Here is a 20,284-nt window from a genome sequence, read left to right on the forward strand (position 1 = left end):
TTTTAGGATTTTTATATTTAGGTTCCCAACGTACTGACATCACACGAACATGTGTTGACAGTTCGACATGTCTATCAATATTCCATATTAAATGCGAAAGCACGTTTATCTAAAGGAGGTGATATTTGTGTCGAAGGGGAGCGCCGTTTTACTCTTTTTTTTTTAAAAAAATCATTAGCATTGATAGTCAGGATTTTTGCGTCTCCTCAGCTATATCAATCGTAGATTTTTTTAGTGGTGACACTTGTCCCCCCTTCCTGCTACTCGAATCATCATTCAAATTGTAAATGCTCGTGTATTTCCCATTTTTTTATTGTTTTAGTTTTATCAAGGTTTCTATCGAGATGAGGAAGTATGCGTATCTACTTAGTAGCTCTGATGGTATATCTCATTTTCAATCTACTTGCGAGATTCCCGTTAGTGTGAATATAGAACCGCCTCGTTCGGATGATAATTACTTATTTCTCAATGATAAGAGGGTTCCATGGTTGGTGTCCTTAATAGTTGATGATGAAGTTAGGTTTCCTCTTCACCCCCGACTTCGCGAGATCCTTTCCCATTACAAAGTCCCGCTATTTTTGTTGATGACAAACGCTTTTAAGATTATAAATGTAATGCTTGTGCTAAACAATATGTTGGGTTTGGATTTGGGTTTGAGGGAGTTACAATATTGCTATAGTCTGTATCAAGTTCCCTTAGGGGCATTCTATTTTGCATTAAAGCACTGTGATCGAGATAGATCACTTGTTTAGGTGCTTCCAAAGACCTTTGATGTAAAATCGGAAGATGTGGTCATGGTTTCTGGGAGTTGGGAATTTGCCTCCCCTCTCTTTGCTAAGGGTGCCGTAACTGTACCCCGAACGTTAGGTGTTGGTGAGCGGCGATAACTTTCATAATTGTGTAACTGTCATTCATATGGTTGTTTTGATAACATTTGTTTTTGGTATTTTCTGTAGATGATCACGTGATCAATACAGATTGGCAAAATGAGTCTTGGGGTGTAAATTTTCAAGCGCTGCAAGTAGTTTGAAGGTGTTTCACTACTGCCTCACGATCGGCTGAGGTGTTGATTGATCAATTTCTACCACGAGTAGCCGTGCCCCCTTGTCTGATCTTGCTCTCGAGGCCCTTGCTGAAGCTTAAGAGGCGGGATTGTTGCGTGCTTTGTTGTTAGGAGAAGTAGATCAAGTTAGTCATTTACCAAAGGTGATTCTGTTATCAACAGGTTCGTCAGAGTCCTTGGCCCCTGATATGTCTACTCGGCAATAGATGACCAGGTAAACCGAGGCTACGTAGAGGACCAGTTAGGATGCTGGTGATCGGTGTTTATGCAGATCAGCCGATCAACCACCGAAAGGGGCAGGACCATCATCAAGTCACCAACGTGTTCTGGCAAGCAAAGAGCATGTAGAGAATGTTGTGGAGGGTCCGATAGAATATATTTTACAACCCATGATCGAGACTCGATCTTTAAATATGCTTGACTCGGTATTTTCAGATGCTGGGGTTACCCTTGCCATAGGGCGTGGCATGCTTATTTCGGAGAACATCCGACGTCTGAAAGGATAGTTGAACCAGCAAATTCTAGGTCAAGGAATCCAAAATCTAGTAATGGTAAGCTTTTCATGGTATATTTTGGGTGTTGGTTGCCTGTTATAATTCTAACGAGTATGATGATATAGGCTGTTAACGAATTTATGGAGGCAAGGGTTCGGCTAATTGTGGACACCCCATTTTTTACCGCACTTACGACTTGGACGTCATCGCTTGCACACCCAATGATGAGTGTATATGCCTGTTAAGTGCTTGAAGTACTCAGCGGAACGCCACGGTTTTGAGCCCTTCAAACCTTGCACCCCTGCTGCCCTGTTTTTGGACCAAAACCTTGGATTTTCAAGCCTGCAACCTCTGGTGTCCTGCCGGCCATTGCTTTTGGTTACCGACCACTGATGTGGCCTGTCGGCCACCAATGTGTTTTGCAGATATTTTGTGATAGCTGTGCCAGCTGTTTGCACAGATGCTTGCATCTGCTCCCACATGTATTGTTGGATGTTTCTGAGGGAGGTTCATGTTTTTCTATATATAGATGACCTCCCCTCTTGCTTTAGAGGTTAGAAAAATTTTGGAGCAAAATTTTTTCTCTCTCTCTACAATTTTCTCTCTATTTTGTAAATTTCTTTACCTTTGCCTATACACTCTTCACCTTTGCCTACACACTCTTAGCTAAACCTCTCCATCTTTGAGCTGAGGTATCTTTGAGCCTTGTTTGAGCTCTTGAGGGTGTGTTTGCCTTGTTTTATTACTTGAAAGTGATCTCCTCTTCAAGATGTATAAAGCTTTGCCTCTTTATTCATTGTATTTACTCTTTTTCTTACTATTTTCCAACTGTTTTTGGGTTGTAAAAACTCTGTATTTTTGGGCTGAAACTTGGGTTTTAAGGCCAATAAAGGTTGAGGGGTGGTTCACCCTTCTTTACACCTTGCTCTCAAGGCCTTTACCCTTGTGTTTCCCACCTTTACACTATCTTTTTTTGACCTTTTAAACACTGATTTTTAGAGTTATTTCAGTGGCTAAAATCTTGGTTTAAGGTCTAAAATTGGAGGGGTTAGCTTCCCATCCTTGTATTTTGCTTATTAGCCTAGCATGATCCATGTTTTAGCTTATTGTCCTAGCTATTTTTGTCTTAATTTCAGTATGTTTTAGGACTTATTTGACACTTTTTTAGGACTGTTTTTAAGTGTTTTTTGCATTTAAGACTTATATTGCATGCTTGTAGTGTAATTGTCCTCATAAGTTTAGTATTCTAGGCCTTAGACATCACTTTATTTGAGTTGATTTCATTTATTTAATGCTTTTCCTACTTATTCTCACCTTTAATCACCTCTGCAACCACCATCTTTTCTTGGCTTTTTCTTTTCTTTGAAAGTGGTTTCAAATTATTTATTTGTTTAGGCATGAGATTGAGGTGTCATGCTTAATGGTTTAATCCATTTGGGAGTTCATTACCAACGGTATGATGTCTCTTTCATGCCCAAAGTAACACTTGGTTTGAGCCCTCTTTTTATTAGAGGACTTAAATTCACTTGTGGACTTAATTGACTAAAGAATTGAGAGGTAATTAAAATGGACTAATAAAATTGGTGAATAAAAAAGGTGCAAGATAATAATTTGATTTGGGTTCAATCGGACGTTAATTGAACCCTTGAGTCTTGAGTCGTTTTATACTCATTAGTGATGAAAACGGTTCAAGATTCATTGTCAACTACTCCCCTTGATCATTCATGATAGGGGGGTGGTTTTGAGAGTCTTATTTTGTTGCATTCATTGAAATTGCACACTTGATTCATAAGCCATCATGCAATGAAATTGCATCCATTGGTGGTTTATGAATTAAACTTACCACTCCTTTAAGCTGTTCAAATGATAAGGAAGGGTAAATTGTGCAAACAAACCCTTGAGAATACCCTGTCCCTGCTTTGTTTACTCTTTGTTGCAGCAGGAAAGTCCAGTCATCAGTGGACTGCAAGCCCTCTGCCGGCTACTAGTGCAAAATTGAGCAGTGTACTTTTGAAGCAGAACAGAGTTGGTTTGGAGGTGGAAATCAGTGCAAATGTTATACAGTGCAACAGAGGCATTCAACAGCAGAAACAGTGACTTTTTTGGATGGAAAATCCGTGCATGCATAAGCATTCCTCATTCCCCGAGATGGAATAATTAGAGTAGTTAATTTGATTACATCGTTTTGTAATGAATTAGTTAGCTAATTTTGTCTTGTAATAATTAGTTAGTTAGAATAGTTAATTCATTCGATTTGTAATAATTAGTTAAGTAGTTTAGTTAAATTATTCATTTGGGTTTGTAATAATTAATTAATTAGTTCAACTTTAATTAGTTAGCTAGTTAGTTCATTCGGACCTTCCTGTATGAGGGCGCAATGTTGTAATAATGTGTATGTCTTTCAACCCCACATCTTTATCCTTTTTATTTAACTGCTTATGATGGTTAGTTTAGAGCATCATGTTTTGTTTAGCATATCTCATGCTTTGCATCCACTTGTTTTGCATGCATCGAGGCTCAATTCATCATTCTAACGTGCATCGTTAGTTAAATACTTCTTTGAATACGTGCTTAGACCGCATGCTATTCACTTGATTCATATGCCATATTAGTAGCCGAGCCTATTTAGATTGCATATCGCATGTGTTGCATTAGTCATGTTGCATAGTTAGGATCATGCATTTTTCTAACTCTTTTGTTTATTTTGGCTTGTAGTACTAGGTGAGCCTTTACTGGCTTTAGCATATTGCATATTGATGTTGCCATGTTTAGCATGCTTGCCATGAGGCTAATTGCTTAAATGCTATAATTACTTGAATGCTTGTGGATGAAGGCTAGTTTCTTAAATTGGAATAATTTGAGTAATGTTCATATGCGATCACTTTTTCAAGTGGTACATATTTGAAACAATTTTGCAAACAAACATGAATCAAGTGTTCCAATTCTTATAAGTTAGCCTATACTTGTGCGTGTGCGCATCATATAGTAATGCTAGCCTAATAATCAGAACAAGAACATATAATGTAAATAAGATTCATATCATGATTAGTAGAGGCCGATCTTTGATCAGGCGAGCGGAGGTACTCAATTCATGACCTTCCCCTCTCGTACCTAAGTTCCTGAGCTGAGACAATCTTGGTGATGACGGACACGTGGCCTTTGGCATGAGTCATGGGTTTCTTAAATTTTTCCAACAAATATTTAGGTGGCGACTCTATATTTGGTAAAGCAGTCAATTTTTGACATTTTTGATTCAAAATCAATTTTCTAAAAGATTTGCTGGATTTGGACTCTTTGGTGATTATCTATTTCACATTGCACTTGTGAGATCTGATTCAGAACCGCGGGAGTCTGATACTGTAGGGCTTATTTGACTCCCGAAAGGGGGCACGAAAAAGTCGAGCTACACTAACCCGGGAGAAGGATTGGCATGATGAAGAGAAACGCAAGATCAAGGAAGAAAGAAGACTCATTGTCGATGAGAAGAAACGATTGTTGGCGAAGGAGGAACATTCTAAGGAGGAATTGGCACGAGTTGAGAATAGAGTCGCAACAACTGAAGTAGGCTAGATGCCGGGCAAAAAGAATGTTGAAGCTGTCACACGCCAGCTTGATAAATTAAGGTTAGAGTTCGAGGCTTTGAGGGTTTTCATGGAGACAATGAAGGGTCAACATGAGGTCGAGCTGAAGGTGAGTGTTGATGCCACCTAGAGTGAAGCAAACGTTGTGTATGCCGACCAGATGAACAAACTAGAGAACTTCTTTTTCTGATAAGGCTGGAGATCGGCAATGAAATGAATGGGTGTTGCGGAGTCATCCAAGTTATTTTCCTAAGTTCCCTTGCCGAATCCCGAGATTCCTATCCCCTCCGAACTGGATGATTTGTAAACATGTTGCTCGAGGCCATTTTGTTTATATCTTGTTTTGTCCCTTTTGTTATTCTTTTACTTCCTGTTGTATTTTTTTTTTGCAACCTATATATTTGTACTATTGACACATGAGGGGCATGTATAATATCGTTATTGCTTTTGCATTTGTTGAATTGTTGGTTATTCTACCTGAGCAGACGAGGGGTTGATTGTCTTGCCTTTTTGACCCTTCATTTCCTTTGCGCATATTAAGGGATGAAGGAAATGGATAGCTAGTCTTGAAATTCCCCTGCATTAATTAGCCGTCTTTGCTTTTCTCTATTTATACAATTCGTGGAACAAATTATGGAAGTCGTTCCAAAGTTTAAACCTTGCATAGCCACAATCTACTTGTATAGACCTAGAACAATAACTCGCTTGCATGGATCTTGGAAGTGCTTCTTCTTTTGGGACGTCGACGTGGGATAAAGTAGTTCCTGCTTCTGTTGCCACTGGTTGGGATGCTTGGCCAGAACCATCCCATCCTTAGAGGAGCGAATTCATCACAGATTTGTGGAGTTTGATGATCTGATCTTGGTTCATCCATCTCGTTGTAGCTCGGTGGTGTTACCTTACGTACCATTTGATCGGATTCGTTATTTGGAAGACAATCTCCTTTCGGCGTGGTATACCTCGACTCTTCCAACTAAAATAGTACGGATGGTCCCTAACCTAGTTGAGGGTGTGGGACTCAGTCTATCACGTTTGGCAAAAAAGGCAAAGCTTTCCTCATCGGACTTCCGTAAATTTGTAAATGAATCACACTTCCTATTTCATTTGGTCTGGACCCCACTGCACTTGCTTTTCCTCGAAATCTGAACTGGATTGAGGAATTGAAGCTCACACTTTTTGAAAGACAACACTTTTCTACCTACCAGGCACCTGTTCCCCCTTCGGATTATCAAAGGTATAGGGTCCAATCCGTTCTTGCGGCTTTTTCCCATTTATGCTTTGAAGTTCTTCATGATGATATTCCTTTGAAGAATCTTCAATAGGCTTGCAATATTGTTTAATGGAGCCATATTCTTGGTCCGGTTGCTTAGGTGTGACTTTATACCTTCCCGGACTAGCTCCCACTTTTGCTTTATTGGCATAAGAATTAAATGATAACCTGCCAAGCCTTGGACGAGATTTCTGTTACTCATATCCATACTCAATATGAAGCAGAAAATCTTCTTAAGGATTATGTGGACTTCAAGAATAAGGACTCGACTTATTGGAACGATGTTCAGATGGATGAAGTGGAGATGGCTCTGAAACAAACAGAGTTTGAAATGAAAGCTTAACAACTCTTTCTTCAAATAAGGGCCCAACAGCTAGAAAAGCCTCAGTTGGATAGGATAGATGATAGGTTGGAAAAAGAATATGTATTCATCGAGTATTGTTGGAATAAGTTCCATGATCTCGTGATTTTGTTTGTTTCATATTTTTATGAAATTGAGAATGTAATACAATAAGTTCGGCTTTTATAAGACAAAGTGTTTATGATGCAACCTTGTGTTTATTCATTATGCTTCATAATTGAGTGTGGTGAAGTGGTTTGGAAATACTCTCTGGATTCTATATGACGCTTTTGATCCTCAGCAAGTCATCTAAAAAGGAATGAACACTCTGGTCGGGGGTGCCGGAATTAGCACTTCGACGGATAAGTCAGTATATACTCTCTTGGTTGCTTATATCTTAAGTTAATTTTACTTGTTCTCACCAACTTTCTTTGGCTGATGCTCCTCTATTTATATTTTTCTTTTGGGCTTCAGGATCGGGCCCACCCTTAATCCATTGCACGTTTATGTATTCGGCCTTAGTTCGACTAGTTCCACGGCCAATTAATATATTCGGCTTTAGGATCATTTAGGATGAAGCCGAGTACAAATTCCGTCCTTGACTGTCCTCATACCGTTATTCGGCTTTATTGCCCCCATAATATCCAACTCCCACAATTGCCCCCCAAACATCCTATTAACGCCAGTTAGTCGACATGTTTGGTTTTGAACTTCAAAAGTCAAGGAAAGAACGACGGTTAACCTCATTCCAACACATGTCAGAACACGCTTCTCAGGCATCATTACATCTTCCCGCCTCTTCGCACGCTTCTTTCATTTAATGCGATTTGAAACTATATTGTCCCTTCGAGTGTAAGTTTTTTGAACACTCAAAGCTTCTGGTTTGCCTCTTGATATACTTCCATTTCGCGACCTCTGCAACTTCTTCCTGTTTCTCGTTGTCTCTTTTGCTTTTTGTAAGTTCACTTCTCCTTCATTTCGAATCCCATTTCCTTGTTTATTTTTGGTTTCGCATAATCCTTAGGTTGGCTAGGATGGCAAAACACTTGAAATAACTCCTTTCTCCGGAACGAATTTCCAGTTTTCGACGCCATTATTCCATCCCGACGACATCCATCTGTCACTCGTGGCAAACAGCAGCACTGATATGAAGAGGAATGATGAAAGTACAATCATATTTCCTCTCTTATCAATTGCTGAGGGCGGAGTCCGTTTTCCTCTTCACCCATTTTTAAGGGTTGTCCTTCGATACTGGGGTCTAATCCCTTTCCAACCTAATGTAAATTTCTTCCGAATCATAATGGGGATTATAGAGTTGAACCGACGCCTTAGGATTAATCTTGGTATTCCTGCAATTCGGCATTGCTATGCCTTAGCCAAATCTACTGGCCGGCTGGGACGCTATTTTCTCAAGGCCAAGGATACCGATTATCACTTAGTGACTATGCTTGCCGGCTCTAACAAGCATGTTGACGATGTCATTGTCGTTGTCCGTGGTAATTGGGAATTCGGCGAGGGCGAAAATCACCTAGATCCAGTGCCTAGGCAAAAAGGCAAACCAGGTGGCCGTATAATCCCCCATGTATATTTGTTGAGTATTTATCCGGCTTAAATTCTTCGTACTTACGATGTTATTTTGTGCAGGTAACGACTTGAAAAAAGTTTTTGCTTCGGCCAACGACGCTGTACTTGCGTAGATTAAAACCGCGCTCGAATTCTTTGGCCATTCGAATCTTCAAAAGCAAGGCAGGGTGGCCCACATACTTTTAAGATACGAGCCTACGTACTCCACGTTTTCGGCTACAGATAACATTTCGATTCTGAGGGGTGAACAGCAGCTTACGGCGCTTATTTTTCTAAACTTCAAGAATCTTAGGCAAATTGGTCTTGAAGCTTCAGATTTGGAGCCAGCGGATGAACAAGTAGCCGAAGTTAATGAGCAGCTGGATCAACCCTCGGACAGCTCCAAAAGACTAGAGTTTGACGCGGCACTGAATTCAGCTTTTGAGGAAGCCGACCTCAATCCTTTATCAACTTCAAGTCGACAAGACGTCTCCTTTGAAGATATTTTCACCAACTTAGGGGACCTACCCGGCTCATATCCTAATAACATGGCTGGTGAATCGCTTACTCAGTTGGCCAAGAAGAAAAATGCTGAGAGGATGACTGCACGCAAAAAAACCGATGCCGAACGATCTCAGCCTCCACCCCCTTCACCTGAAGTTAGGACTGAGTCTACACCGCCTGCTCCTGTTGAAGAGACGGCTCATGCTGATATGGCTGAAAATGAGCTTGTTGTTGATCAACTAGAGGGCCAGGTGTCAGAGCAACGGGGGGAAAAGCGTTCGACCGAAACCGAAGATTATTCGGAAAACCTGGTTGATAAACGGCCACGCATAGAAAAATTAGACCTGGTTGTGCCGTTTACAATATAACCCAAGATAAAGAACGTGCCGATTGCTTCCGATGCATCGGCACTGAAAGATGCTGCAGTGGCCTTGAGCTTGGCTTCTTCAATTTCGTTGCCGGTTGACAGGGCGACCTTTCAGGCAGAGCCTGATCTGTTATCCATAGTATTAGCCGCTCAATCAGCGATATTGGTATGTGTCTTAATCCTTAGTTCTACATCAAAAACTAAAAAGTTTTGTATATCACCTATTTTATTAATTTATTGGTTTGTAGGTGGCGGGGAGGATAGTAGAGATTGGTCGTCGCCAACATGACGCAATAGAGCAAATCGGCTTTCTGACTGCCGAAGTGGAAGCTGAAAGAACACAGCAGTAGAGCCTTCTCGCCGAGCCCAATCTGAGGCCATGAAAGTGGCAGAAGAAAGAGCGAGGGTCGATGCCGAAGCTGACAAGGCCAAGAATTTTGATCGATTGAGGTTGGCCGCTGAAGGAAGAGCGAACGTGAGCGAAGAAGTGCTCAAATTGGCCAACGAGACGATATCCAAGCTGGAGGCCAACTTGGAAGATTTGAAGAAGGCGAAGGAAAAAGCCGAATTCGAGACATCCAAGGCCTTCCAAGCCGGCCAGGACGCAGCCTTAGAGAGCTATGCCAAGGAAGTGCCTAAGTTCGAGGGGCTTCAAACACGGCTGGCTCAAAGCCTTAGCTACCACTAACGTGATATTGGAACAACCGATTCCGTACGAGTTGGTAGACGTTGAGCCACTGAAGTTTGACCCTGAAAACTAACCTAGGCTCAAAGTGATTTTCGTTTCGTGTTAGTATCTGAAGTATGTAGGTTTTGTTAGATTTTGACTGTATTTTGGTTAGAAGTTCAAACGTAAGGTAGCTTTCATGTGTAAATTGACTTCTGTGTGTACTCAATTTATGAATGAAAATTGCCTTTGCTTTTCTGGCTATTAAAGATCATGAAATAAGTAACTGCTTAGCGGAACTATTAAATTAAGATCATGAAATAAGATGTAAGATCATGAAATAAGTTTTAACAGAACTATTAAATTAATTCGGCGCTAGATTAACTGCTTAGCTTTGTCAAGCCGAATATACTAGTGCATCTGCCCTTGCCCCATCAGATTGGTAAACGTGGCCAACGATTATCGGTCATTCATGAATTGGCTGGGGCAGCCAATCTTTTCGGCACAAAGGACTGATGTTAGGCCAAATAGATTAATTAATCTACCCTTGCCCCAGCGGATCAGTGAACGTGGCCAACGATTATCGGCCATTCATGAATTGGCTGGGGCAGCCAATCTTTTCGGCACAAAGGACTGATGTTAGGTCGAATAGATTAACTAATCTGCCATTGCCCCAGCGGATTAGTGAACGTGGCCAACGATTATTGGCCATTCATGAAATAGCTGGGGCAACCAATCTTTTCGGCACAAAGGATTGATGTTAGGCTGAATAGATTAATTAATCTGCCCTTGCCCCAGCGGATTAGTGAATGTGGCCAACGATTATAGGCCATTCATGAATTAGCTGGGGCAGCCAATCTTTTTGGCACAAAGGACTGATGTTAGGCCGAATAGATTAATTAATCTGCCCTTGCCCTAGTGGATTAGTGAACATGGCCAACGATTATCGGCCATTCATGAATTGGCTGGGGCAGCCTATCTATTCGTCACAAAGGACTTATACTATACTAGTGCATTAATTCGATGCTAGATTAACTACTTAACTTTGTCAAGCCGAATATATTAGTGCATCCGCCCTTGCCCCAGCAGATTGGTGGACGTTGCCACTAATTATTAGCCATTTTATGAATTAACTAGGGCTGCATTGAAGAGATCGCTTTGGGAGCGGTGCACCCGCGGGTAATAAAAATGGGGGTTGCTTCGTGCGCGTTGATCCCATTAGTATGTTCAAACTCAACTCAAACCAGTCTATTGAAGAAGTTTAGATAAGTGTGAATGCCAAGTAGACTATTCTTCAACAGCAAAGGAGAAGGTAGGACATTGGTTGAGTTGGACTCAGCGATGAATCGAGGTGGGGAACCTTCATGAACGGGAAGTAGGACGCTTGGGAGTGGGAGATGCGTCACTCTCCACGTCGTCGAAGTAGGTCACCTAGGAGGGAGAAGCAACAGTAGGGGAACTCCCCTTATTCGCGAAGTGAGGCCAGTGGGCCACCACACCTGTTGAGTTTTTCAGTCTTTATCGGGAAAAATCGATGACGGAAGCAGATTCGATCGTCCGAGATCCAAGCGTGGTAGTTGAATTCGCACGATAGATTTTTCTGCCAGAAGTCCAGCAGTCGATGATTGGTCAACCAGATTTCGAAGTGTTTCGATAGGGAGATCGAACAGAAAGATGAACGCACTCGTAATTTAGAAGCTCACGCGGAGAAAGCCTAGCGGGAGTTAAGAAAGTCAAAATCGCCGAGACTCAGTCGGTCGGCCAAGCTAACCCGATTGTGGAGGAAATGGTGACCCAACATCTTATAAGTCACGCGATTGCCGATCGCGATATGGCAAGCATGTTTGCAAGGGGGTAGAAAAGTTGAGATAGAGAAGACGAAGGAAAAGCTCGCCGAGGAGGTTTGTCTATACGAGAATCGTGGATTTAAGTATGGATGGGTCAAGGCTCTACACTCCGTGGAGGCTCTCCGGGCAGCAGGCATTGACTTGGCGTCACCGTTATATCAGGGTCATCATTTTTCTTTCGCAGTTTTCGAAGTCGAGAAAAGCGACGATGAGGGTAACGCCGAACAAAACTGAACGTATTGTACCGCTTTAACATAAATTAGAAGTGAACTATGTATTCTCAATTAATTTAATGAAACATATTATTTTAAACATTTGCATGTTATTTCAGTCTACGTTTATAGATTTAGCTATGATCATCTTCCATTTTATGTCAACTGCGTTTATGCGTCAATCACAATATTCATGAAGAGGGCTCCGAATTCGGATGCCCTTTCATGCCAACCGTGCTTTCCACGAAGGGCGTTTCAGATCCGGAGGCTTATTCGGCCTAAATGTGTCTTGCACGAATGGGGCTCAAAATTCAGAGGCTTTTATCTTTGCCAATCGTGATATCCATGAAAGGTGCTTCGAATCCGGAGGCTTTTTTGGCCCAAACATGTCATTCACGGATGGGGCTCCAAATTCAGAGGCTTTTATCTTGGCCAATCGTGTTATCCACGAAGGGCACGCCGAATCCGAAGGCTTATTCGGCCCAAACATGTCATTCACAGATGTCACGACCCAAACCCGACCCTATGGGTTTAGCACCGTAACCGGCCAGTAATCCGAGATTACCGATGGCCTGCTTAACAGTAGTACAGTAAAACAGAGTACAGGGCCTGGTGGAAGCCAAAACAGTAAAGAAACAATGTCCAATGAGCTGTGACAGTCTGTATGCAAAAAGACTTTTCATACATATATACACAAACAGTACAGAACAGTATGCACAATATATACTATCATTCAGAATAGGGACTTAATCTCTATATAACAGTACAGTAAACATTCAGTCTATACAATCCATTCGGTTTTTACAAAACAGTAAGATAGTACAGAAGGAGGGAGTCCTAAAACACCCCTAAGCCTTAGCATGATAGGCTTGGAACCTCGCAGTAAGGCACGGTAGTTGGCTGGACAAAACTGGAGTAACCCTGACGCTCCTAGCCGCGGTCTGGTGCCTGTACACCCACACATATATATATATATATATATATGAGCAGTGAGCTAAAGCCCAGTGAATAACATAATACGTAAAGAGGTTAAGAATAAATGTCCTTACAGTAATGAAAACAGTTCATTAAATCAGTATTTCAGTCGTTCAGTCAGTACAGTCATATGTGGTACATCCATTAGCATAACAGTACAGTAAACAGTAGGTCTTAAAAGACCGAGCAGTAAATGATGGCCATCAGTCAGTAACAGTAGTGGTTCCAACAAGGGAACCGAAAGAGATCTCTGTAACAGTAACAGTAAACAGTAGGTGCTAAGGATGCCACAATACAGTTCAGAATATAGGACATACATTCATTCAATTAACAGTATTCAATTCAGAAACAGTACAGTTCAGTTGTTCAGAAAATAATCATTTTTGAACATATCTTTACACAATCGTTACTCACAGAGTTTGGGCTACAGTATGCTAGAGCGTGTCTCCCCAGTCGCCAACCCTACACAGTTAACGGATTGAACACACTAAGCTACACAGCTGAGAAAGATAATAACTTAATCCCTAATTTGCCTCGGTGTGTTCTATATCTATATCCTCAATAAGATGTGTTAACTAGGCCTAAAAATGCCTAGAATGAGATGAGGATGCAAAGATGTGATCAGAAAACAGTTTCAGGAGTTTTCAGAAAAATAGAGTCCCGCTCGAGCTCAGGTTTCCCCGCTCGAGCGGTCATGCAACAAAGGTACACGCTCGAGCGTCAAATACCCCGCTCGAGCGTACTGTAAAAGTACTGGATGGGTGAAATCTCCGCTCGACGGACGCTCGACGCCCGCTCGAGCTTGAGACACAAGCCTCCGCTCGAGCGCCCAATCCTCCGCTCGAGCGGATTGTAAAACAGTGCAGAGATACTGGATGCTCGGATTCCCCGCTCGAGCGTCACTAGCCCCCGCTCGAGCGGAAGTGCAGAATCTGGAAAACCCAGATTGCACCTCCAAGCTCAAACCAAGTTTTAACAACTCAAAACTCGACCTCTTGGGCTGAATTTCCAGAAAACATTTGCAAACACATAGAATAACATGGTTCAAAGCTCAATTTTGAGAAATCAAAGCCCAAGGGTGTTTAATTCAAATCCAATTTCATACCATTTTCCAAGAACAATCCTCAAACATGACATGCATGATCTTTAAATAACTTTCAAGCTTCAAAACATGCTCTAATGAGCCAATTGATTCACAAACAAGATGAAAACATGGCCTACACTCAAAACATGGACATGCATGTGACAATTTGCCATGAACTCAACTCAAAATCCAACAATACTAACATGTATGCATGAATGAAGCTATAATTCCACATTTTCGAACCAAATCATGACTTAGTTCCACAATGAAGTATGAATCATGCAAGAACTAGCTCAATGACCACAATAAGAAGATGAGTTTCCTACCTTAGTCTTGTATGCAAGATGTAGGAGCTCAATTATGAAATCAATCTTCAATTCTTCAAGCAATTCTATAAGTGAACTCAATTTCTCACTTCCCCTCTCTCTAAGGCCGGTTGTAAACTCAAACTATGGCTGAAGGAAATGTTTTGATAAAGCATACACAAGGCTTTAAATATGAGTAAACAAAGGCCCTACTAGATGGCAAAAGTGTAATTACGTCAAACTCTTTAATTGGCTTTACTTAATCTAGTTTAATCATACCTAATCAGTTTTCAGTTAATTATACTATAAAACCACATTAATTCCAATGATTCTAAAACATTGATCTATTTTCGATTCGGCCGCCGATAAGGCCTTCAATTAGCAGTTTAAACATAAAACCACGAATAGATAATTAAACAGGCAACAGATAGAATTGCAATTAAACAGATATACTCAGTCAATTCAGTTTCAAATTTCAGTCAGTCAGTTCAGTACTTTAATCAGTTCAGTTATCAGTCATGATCAGTTCAGTTTAATGGTAATCAATGTTTATCGGTAAGTAGTGGTGAGGGTTATTACAACAGATGGGGCTCCGAATTCGGAGGCTTTTATCTTGGCCAATCGTGACATCCACGAAGGCCGCACCGAATCCGGAGGCTTATTCGGCTCAAACGTGTCATTCACGGATGGGGCTTCGAATTCAAAGGCTTTTATCTTAGCCAATCATGTTATCCACGAAGGGCACTCCGAATCTGGATGCTTATTCGGCCTAAACGTGTCATTCACGGATGGGACTCCGAATTCGGAGGCTTTTATCTTGGCCAATCATGATATCCACGAAGGGCGCTCCGAATCCGGAGGCTTATTCGGCCCAAACGTGTCTTGCACGGATGGGGCTCCGAATTCGGAGGCTTTTATCTTGGCCAATCGGGTTATCCATGAAGGGCACTCTGAATACGAAGGCTTATTTGGCCCAAATGTGTCATTCACGGATAGGGCTCCGAATTCGGAGGCTTTTATCTTGGTCAATCGTGATATCCACGAAGGGCGCTCCGAATCCAGAGGCTTATTCGGTCCAAACGTGTCTTGCACGGATGGGGCTCCGAATTTGGAGGCTTTTATCTTGGCTAATCGGGTTATCCACGAAGGGCGCTCCGAATCTGGAGGCTTATTCGGCCCAAACGTGTCATTCACGGATGGGGCTCCGAATTCGAAGGCTTTTATCTTGGCCAATAGTGATATCCACGAAAGGCGCTCCGAATCCAGAGGCTTATTTGGCCCAAACGTGTCTTACACGGATGGGGCTCTGAATTTGGAGGCTTTTAATTTAATGAACTAAATTTTGGACTGTGAGGAAATAAGAAACCTTGCATTGAAAAAGTGAAATATGTACACTGCGAACATTCAAAACAAGTATCATGCCCTACAAGTCGGGTTAATAATAGAATTTACGCAAATGCGTGGAATTCCAAGGACGTGGCAGACTTCTCCCTAACATGTCTTTGAGTTGATATGCCCCTGTGCCGGCGATTGACTCAATCTGATAGGGGCCGTCCTAGTTGGGACCTAGAATTTCGTCGGCGGGGCTTCTAGTAGCGGGAAGAACTTTCTTCAGGACCAATTCTCCGGGTATATAACGTCGCAGCTGCACACGTTGATTGTATGATTTAGCAAGCTGTTGTTGATACCACGCCATAGATGCGAGGGCTCGGTCTCGGCGTTCTTCAATCAGAGTTAGATCCAAAGCTAACATCATGTCATTACGGCCCAAGTCGAAGACCTTTGTTTTCAGAGTGGGTAAGCCAATCTCTAGGGGGATAATTGCCTAAGTTCCAAAACAAAAGGTGAACGGTGTTTCCCCAATTGACCACCTTAGTGTAGTGCGATGAGCCCACAACACACTGGGGAGCTCTTCGATCCACCTACCTTTCGCTTTCTCCAACCGTTTATTGATGCCGTCCAAAATGGCTTTTTTGGAGGCTTCATTTTGACCATTGCTCTGTGGATAAGCCAAGGTGGAGAAATAGGGCCGAATACCATACATGCTGCACAATTCTCGGTAGATGCCACAATCAAACTGGGTGCCGTTGTCTGAAATAAGTGCTCTTGGAATGCCAAATCGTGTTATGATATTTTTCCATACAAAACACTTAACATCGGTATCTCAAATGTGCGTTAGTGCCTTCGCTTCAACCCATTTTGTGAAGTAATCTGTCGCGACAATAAAAAATCCCTTATTGCCCGGGACACGAGGTAATGGTTCGACGATGTCAAGTCTCCATTGGGCGAACGGCCAAGGATTGGTGATAGAGCTTAACTCTTCAGCAGGCAAATGGGTTAAAGGGGAAAACTTCTGGCACTGTTCACATTTCTTGACGTAACACTCGGCATCAGCTCTCATTGTCGGCTAATAATACCCCTGTGTCACAGCTCGATGAGCCAAAGAGTGCCCACCAGAATGGACACCACAACTACCTTCATGTATTTCAGTCAGGAGTTCCTCGACTTTATTCGGATGGACGCATTCTAGGTATGAACCAGAAAGGGATTTTTTGTAGAGCTTTCCTTGCGGGTCTGAGTAATATCGCAAGGCTTTGTTTCGCAGTTTGTGTGCTTCTTTCTTATCCGTTGGGAGCTATTTAGAAGATAGGAATGCAGTGATAGGGTCCATTCAACTTGGACTTGATTCTATGATATTGATTTGAATTGACTCTGAGGGGGCAATGCTGGGCTCAGGGATGAATCCTACTTTAATTGTCCGTTTAATTTCTGAGTTGATGGCGGAGGCTAGGTAAGCTAGGGCATTTGCATGTGTGTTCTAATCCTGGGTTATTTGACTTAGTTCATGATGGTCGAATTTTACCAGTAAAGAATTCGCCGTTTTCATGTAAGCTATCATACGGTCATTTTTGGCTACGTATTGCCCCTTTCAATTGGTTGATGACTAGCTTTGAATCGTAGAAGATAAGCAGACGCCGAGCACCAAGGAGATATGCATTCCGTAAGCCGGTTAACAATGCTTCGTATTCGGCCTCATTGTTCGATGCATCGAAGCCCAGTTTGACAGCCTGTTCGATTATTGCCCTGTCTGGAGCCATGATCACTACCCCCGCCCCACTACCACGTTGGTTGGATGATCCGTCACAATACATCTGCCAAACATCCCAACATAAATTCTCTAGTTCGGTTTAGGTTGAATTTGATCAGACTTAAAGTCAGCGAGGCATCCGGTGAATTCGGCCACAAAGTCGGCAAGCACTTGCTCTTTAATTGAGGTTCTAGGTAGAAATTGAATATCATACTGGCCGAGTTCGAGAGGCCATTTTGAAACGTGCCCTGATGCTTCCACACTACAGAGTACTGACCAGAGGGGGTAGTCTGTTAGTATCCCAATGGTATGCCCTTGAAAGTAATGCATCAGCTTTCTTGCTGCCATGATGAGAGCAAAGACGAATTTTTCCAACAGAAGGTAACGTGTTTCGGTGTCAACCATTGCTTTGCTTACATAATAAACTGGCTGCTACTCCCCAAGTTCTTCCTTTAACAGTACGGCGCTGACGGCTCGGTCGGAAACTGCCAGATATAAAATGAGCGGATCACCTGCCGATGGTGTTGTCAAGAGTAGAACTGATCGGAGGTAAGTCTTTAAACCGTCCAAAGTGGCTTCGCACTAGGGGGTCTTCGCACTCAAGGGTCTATTCAAAAGCTTTACCCTGCCGAAGGGTGTGAAAGAATTATCGGTAGCGATCTGTGGAACGACTGATGAACCTGTTGAGTGCGGCGGCTATCCCCATCAGCTTTTGAACCTCTTTGACCGACCGAGGAGAGCCGAGTTCTAGAATTACTGTGATTTGCCTCGGGTTGGCTTCGATTTCGTGGTAGTTAACAATGTAGCCAAGGAATTTGCTGGATCCGATGCCAAATGCACATTTGGAAGCGTTCAGCTTCATTTTGTATTTGCGAAGAATGTCGAATGTCTCTTCCAAATCGGCTAGATGAGTTTGCTCTTCTTTGGACTTGACTACTATATCGTTAATGTACACTTCTATAGTACGGCCGAGTTGCTCCTTGAACATGGCAGTGACTAGCCTTTGGTAGGTTGCCCCCGCATTCTTCAGTCCGAAAGGCATGACCTTATAACAATAAGTCCCTCTTGGGGTGAGGAATGCAGTTTTGTCTTGGTCCTTCGGATGCATAGCAATTGGATGGTAGCCTCTGTAGGCATCCAGGAAGCTCATACGTTAATGATGTGCCGTTGTATCTATGAGTTAGTCTATTCTGGGGAGGGAAAAGCAATCCTTGGGACAAGTTTTGTTTAAGTTCGTGAAATCCACACAAACACGCCAAGTTCCATTTTTGTTCTTTACAACCACAGTATTCGACAGCCATGTAGGATAGGTTATTTCGCGGATTGCCCCGGCATCAAGCAACCGGTCAACTTCTTCAACAACGGCAACAGTGTGTTCCGCGGCTGACCGCCGGCTTTTCTGAATAATCGACTTACATTTGGTTGCTTAATGTTTAAGCGGTGCTGAGACACAGATGGATCCACCCCCGACATTTCATATGGTGACCATGCAAATACATCAAGGTTGCCCAGTAAGAAGGAAATTAGCTCCTGCCTATCGACTTCATTCAGGGAAGCGCCGACCATGAAGAACTTGTCAGGATTCAAATCAATTTCAACCCGATCCAGGGCTCCGGTTGCCTTTTTACTTGGGAGCCGCCCAACGTCGTCGAGGCTCTCTCGATCCGGCACCTTAATTGAATTCACTTCCAGCTCTCTTGGTGTCTTTGTGGCAAGAAAATAACATGCCTACGCCGATTTATGGGAACCTCGAATTTGCTTAATGCCGTGTTCAGTCGGAAAGCGAAGGAGTTGGTGATAGGTGCTTGGCACGGCTTGCATGGTATGCATCCAAGTTCGTCCCATGAAGAGATTATACGGCGATGGAAGCTTGACAACCAAAAATTCTACATCCACTGATTGGGAGCCCGCCCGAACTGGTAATGCGATTTTCCCCAACAGATATTCCGAATTAGCGTTGAAGCTGAATAACGGATAATGAGCTGGAGACAGGTCTGATTCAGTGACGTCGAGTTTGATGAAGGTCTTGTAGTACATAACTTCCGAAGTACTCCCTTGGTCAATGAGAACACGTGCAACAATGAATCGGTTGACGCGTAGTTCGATGACCAAGGGATCAATATGGGGGAGCATTACACCAACCAAATCAAAATCATCGAAAGTAATCCTCGCAGCTTCATGTGGCCGTTTCACTAGTGTGATTGGCTTTTGGGGGTTAGGATGCGACTGAATTGTATACCGCGGATGCCGTCGGCAAGCTGTATATCATATGGATAACGCCGAGTGGAGGTAAATCCTTCCATAAAGTAACTATTTTGGTTGAGTCGTTCTTTTAGATGTGTTACTTAAGCCGACCGTCTTGTACCAACTTCTCAAGGTGATCCTTCAATGCATAACAACTGTCAGTATCATGACCGTGGTCTTTGTGATATTCACACCGCCTATCTCGTCTCCTCGTGTCAGGAGGTCCCACCATCTTGGGTGGCCATTTGAAGAACGAAAGGTGTTGATCTTTAGACATGACCGTTCTGATCGGCTCCGACAACTCCATATATTTCTTGTCCGCGCGCCTTATGCACCTGGTATCCACTTGAAGTTGTTCATTAGCTCAGTGTGAACATTGGTCATTTGATCGGCGCGAATCTCGTCTTTTGTCTCGTTTAGCCTGATTCCGTGGTTTAGGGCTCTATGATGGTACATAATTTATCGACTGAATGATTTTAGATGGGACCGTCATGTTGGCCTTGTGCCCAGTTTTGACCCGCAGGGCGTTATCTTCCACTTTGCAGTATTCATCGACTTTCTTCATTAACGACCAGACTGTTTTGGGGGGCCTCCTAGTCAAGGAGCTGCGGAGGGCACTATCAGGATGCAATCCCATCTTAAAGGCGATGATGGCCATGGAGTCATTGCAGGCATCATCT

This window comes from Camellia sinensis, chromosome 5, assembly GCF_055761805.1.
Source record: "Camellia sinensis isolate YWXY chromosome 5, ASM5576180v1, whole genome shotgun sequence".
Taxonomy (NCBI): domain Eukaryota; kingdom Viridiplantae; phylum Streptophyta; class Magnoliopsida; order Ericales; family Theaceae; genus Camellia; species Camellia sinensis.